Source organism: Palaemon carinicauda, chromosome 27 (genome assembly GCF_036898095.1).
Source record: "Palaemon carinicauda isolate YSFRI2023 chromosome 27, ASM3689809v2, whole genome shotgun sequence".
NCBI classification, from domain to species: domain Eukaryota; kingdom Metazoa; phylum Arthropoda; class Malacostraca; order Decapoda; family Palaemonidae; genus Palaemon; species Palaemon carinicauda.
Window position 1 is genome coordinate 601,827 of NC_090751.1, and position 5,000 is coordinate 606,826.

At 29.8% G+C, this 5,000-nt stretch overlaps 1 protein-coding gene and 1 long non-coding RNA gene across 2 annotated transcripts in view; both read right to left on the reverse strand.

Moving 5' to 3' along the window:
* Positions 1-56, reverse strand: part of LOC137620482 (protein FAM135A) — a 138,016-nt gene extending 137,960 nt beyond the window's left edge. The window contains exon 1 of the mRNA XM_068350647.1: positions 1-56. This exon is cut by the window's left edge and continues 496 nt beyond it. The gene's annotated coding sequence lies outside the window, so the exon portion shown is untranslated.
* Positions 57-1,469: 1,413 nt separating this feature from the next.
* Positions 1,470-5,000, reverse strand: part of LOC137620483 (uncharacterized) — a 15,840-nt gene continuing 12,309 nt past the window's right edge. The window contains exon 2 of the long non-coding RNA XR_011040065.1: positions 1,470-2,477. This is a non-coding gene — a long non-coding RNA (uncharacterized lncRNA). The remainder of the gene's footprint in view (positions 2,478-5,000) is intronic.

Below are 5,000 nucleotides of genomic sequence, written 5' to 3' on the forward strand. Positions count from 1 at the left end.
AACATTCACAAAACGAATGTATAGTCTTGACTTTTTTTCTATTAGAAAAAAATATTCCAGACAACCGTTTTTTTTTTCTGATAAGAATTAATTAAATTCCTTATTCCAAAAACAAACAGAAAACTGTTCATAGAACATTAGCTGGTTTCAGTTCAAGTCTTCTCGGGTGAATGAAAACATAGATTTGCTTATTATAAGGTAACATAGAACGAAGGTGAGAGATGTAATCCAATGTAGGGCTTGAGATAAGGAATGTTGACAGCAAAATATAAAGTCTTTTTCTAAATTCTTTTTGGAAAAAATATCTAGTTTGAATTGCTTCACAAAACCAAAATTTCAAATGCTGTTTCGATTTCCTGATGTTTGGCAATATGTTACACCACTTGGGATCAAATGAGGTCTTTGGATAAAAACTTCATACTTCTTCCTTTTTGGGAAGTTGTCAGGATATGACTCAAGAGAAGGGGTCGGTTTCTTATAAAACACCAAGTGGAAAACTTCAAATTTCAATATTTCTTCTCAAAAAAACTTCCGGGAAAAGTGTTATTTAATAAAAAGTAAGATTTCAACTACCCATCTTTTTTTTCAGAAAAAAACAAGTTCACAATTTCGCAATGTTTCGTCTTTCCAACAAAATTTCCAACTGTCAGACAAGAAGCTTGAAAGAACCGAACGAAGATCGAAAAAAATAAATAACTGACTTTCCTTCCCATACACAGGAATATATATATATATTTTTTTACTTTGGCACCTGGATTAAACACCAAACTTTAAGAAGGAGCAATGGCAATGTAAACTAGACACGAAAGTGGGGGTCTTGACACTAATATAAGCCCTTCTGAAGAGCCTGTTTTGTAATTCACACATATGAAAGTGTTCACTTTTTTCTTTGAAAATCTTACAACTTGAAAGTACTATAAGGATTATTTTCTGATACACTTATCACCAAGAAATCGTAGGTTTGAATTTTCTGATACACGTATCACCAAGAAATCGTAGGTTTGAATTTTCTGATACACGTATCACCAAGAAATCGTAGGTTTGAATTTTCTGATACACGTACCACCAAGAAATCGTAGATTTTAATTTTCTGATGCACGTACCACCAGGAAATCGTAGCTTTGAATTTTCTGATACACGTACCACCAAGAAATCGTAGGTTTGAACTTTCTGATACACGTACCACCAAGAAATCGTAGGTTTGAACTTTCTGATACAAGTACCACCAAGAAATCGTAACTTTCAATTTTCTGATACACGTATCACCATGAAATCGTAGGTTTGAATTTTCTGATACACGTACCGCCAAGAAATCATAGCTTTGAATTTTCTGATACACGTATCACCAAGAAATCGTAGCTTTGAATTTTCTGATACGCGTATCACCAAGAAATCGTAGCTTTGAATTTGCTGATACACGTACCACCAAGAAATTGTAGATTTGAATTTTCTGATACACGTACCACCAAGAAATCGTAGCTATGAATTTTCTGGTACATGTACCACCAAGAAATAGTAGGTTTGAACTTTCTGATACACGTACCACCAAGAAATCGTAGGTTTGAATTTTCTGATACACGTACCACCAAGAAATCGTAGCTTTGAATTTTCTTATACACGTATCACCAAGAAATCGTAGGTTTGAATTTTCTGATACAAGTACCACCAAGAAATCGTAGCTTTGAATTTTCTGATACACGTATCACCAAGAAATCGTAAGCTTGAACTTTCTGATATATGTATGACCAACAAAACGTAAGCTTGAATTATCTGATACACGGTATCGCCAACAAACCGTAGGTTTAATTTTTCCAGCCACAAATATTTTTTGCCGGGAAAAAAATATAGGCAATTTTTTTTCACTATGTCCACTTCGTCGATTAGAATTCTCAAAAAGCCAAAAAGCTCCTTTCTCGAAAAAAAAGTTTTGTTGAATTTTGAGTACTAGTTGGAACTTTTAGTAATACTTGAAACGCTGAATAACAAAATGACTAGTGTCCTTTAATTTTGCAGAAGAAACATGAAACTTTGGGTAGAGTTTCCTTTTGATAATGGAACATATGAAACTTCTGAATAATGTGTTTTTTTCTGTTTACTCTTTCTTCCAACGACCTCTGATTATTCGAAAAGACCGGAGTTTATATTCCTTTCTATTTTCTTAGTCTTGAGATACTTTCAAACAGGAGATGCAGTAGCTATTGTAGCAACTGATGTTGTTGTTTGGGAAAAAAATCAAATACAAGTAGACAGTAGAGAGGCCCCTTAGTCTACTTTTCTTAAAATCGCAAAATATTTTTTTCTTGTTTCCTCGCTTTACTTTTAGTTATGGGATATCTTCGTCGCTGTAGCTGTAGTAGTAGTAGTTGTTGTTTTTGTTGTTATTGTTGTTCTTATTGTTAATGTCGCTGTTGTTCTTAGATCTGGGCCCTCCGCTTCTTTCTTTGAGTCCGATGGAGGGGTGTCCCAGTCCTCCACATCTATGGATGAGAAATATGAAATATATTAATAAAACAAATGAAATTATATATTAATAAATTTAACAGCATCTGCATCTACTGGAGAGATAACTAATAATTCATTCTATTGGTATTTTCAAATGAGATAATCAATAATTACTTATATTGGTGTGATTTTAAAAATCAGCGTCAAGCTGTTTTCATAAGGGGTGCTTAAACACCAATAATAATAGAAATAAAATGTATGAAATTATATATTAATAAATTTAACATCTGTATCTGCTGGAGAGATAACTAATAAATTCATTTCATTGGTAATTTCAATTGAGATAATCAACAACAACTTAAATTGGTGATTTTGGAAATTACTGTCAGGCTGATTTCACAAGGGGTTCTAAAACACCAATGAAAATAAAGAAAAAAATATAAAATAATATATTAATACTTTTAACAGCATCTACATTTGCTGAAGAGATAACTAATAATTCCTTTTATTGGTATTTTCAAATGAGATAATCAACAATTACTTATATTGGTGATTTTAAAAATCAGTGTCAGGCTGATTTCACAAGGGGTGCTTAAACAACAACAATAAAAAAAATATGAAATAATATATTAATAAATTTAACAGCATCTGCATCTGCTGTAGAGATAACTAATAATTCATTTTATTGGAAATTTCAATTGAGATAATCAACAATTATTTATATTGGTGATTTTAAAAATTACTGTCGGGCTGATTTCACAAGGGGTTCTAAAACACCAATAATAATAATAAAAAAATAATATTTTAATACTTTTAACAGCATCTACATCTGCAGGAGAGATAATTAATAATTCCTTTTATTGGTATTTTCAAATGAGATAATCAAGAATTGCTTATATTGGTGTGATTTTAGAAATCAATGTCAGGCTGTTCCCAGAAGGGGTTCTAAAACTAAAATAATAAAAATATAATATATTAAATTCTATATTAATAAATTTAACATCTGCATCTGCTGGAGAGATGAATAATAATTCATTTTATTGGTAATTTCAATTGAGATAATCAACAATTACTTATATTGGTGTGATTTTAGAAATCAATGTCAGGCTGTTTCCACAAGGGGTTCTAAAACTATAATAATGAAAATAAAATATATGAAATTATATATTGATAAATTTAACATCTGTATCTGCTGGAGAGATAACTAATAATTCATTTTATTGGTAATTTCAAATGAGATAATCAACAACTACTTATTTTGGTGATTTTAAAAATTACTGTCAGGCTGATTTCACAAGGGGTGCTTAAACAACAACAATAATAAAAAAAAATATGAAATAATAAATTAATACTTTTAACAGCACCTACATCTACTGGAGAGATGACTAATAATTCATTTTATTGGTAATTTTAAATGAGATAATCAACAACTACTTATATTGGTAATTTTAAAAATCAGTGTCAGGCTGATTTCCCAAGGAATTCTAAAACACCAATAATAATAAAAATAAAAAATATGAAATAATATATTAATACTTTTAACAGCATCTACATCTGCTGGAGAGATAACTAATAATTAATTTTATTGGTATTTTCAAATGAGATAATCAACAATTACTTATATTGGTGTGATTTTAGAAATCAATGTCAGGCTGTTTCCAGAAGGGGTTCTAAAACTATAATAATAGAAATAAAATATATAAAATTATATATTGATAAATTTAACAACTGTATCTGCTGGAGAGATAAATAATAATTCATTTAATTGGTAATTTCAAATAAGATAATCAACAATTACTCATATTGGTGTGATTTTAGAAATCAATGTCAGGCTGTTTCCAGAAGGGGTTCTAAAACTATAATAATAAAAATAAAATATATGAAATTATATATTGATAAATTTAACAGCCTCTGCATCTACTGGAGACATAACTAATAATTCATTTTATTGGTAATTTCAAATAAGATAATCAACAATTACTTAAATTGGTGATTTTAAAAATTACTGTCAGGCTGATTTCACAAGGGGTTCTAAAACACCAATAATAATAAAAAAATATATAAAATTATATATTAATACTTTTAACAGCATCTACATCTGCTGTAGAGATAACTAATAATCAATTTTATTGGTAATTTCAATTGAGATAATCAACAATTACTTAAATATGTGATTTTAAAAATCAGTGTCAGGCTTTTTCTATCAGGGGTGCTGAAACACCAATAATAATAAAAACAATAGCAACATAGGGATTATGATAGCAGTAATAACGATACAAATATAATGATGATAAAGATAGTAACAGCAATAATAATTATAATGACTACCAAAACTTCAACAATAATTAGATTATTCTAAAAATACTATTGTTTTAGTGCAACCGTCTTCAACGCTTGACATATCAAGAAAGTTTAACCCCCAATGAGTAAATAGATTCTATCAATATATTTCCTCCAGATTTATGTGTTTGTTTACAAAATACATAAACTAGAGGGACACCCAGTAGAGTGCAGACCTCTGCCACGGAAGCTTATTTCTCAACCTTTTGCTCGACCTT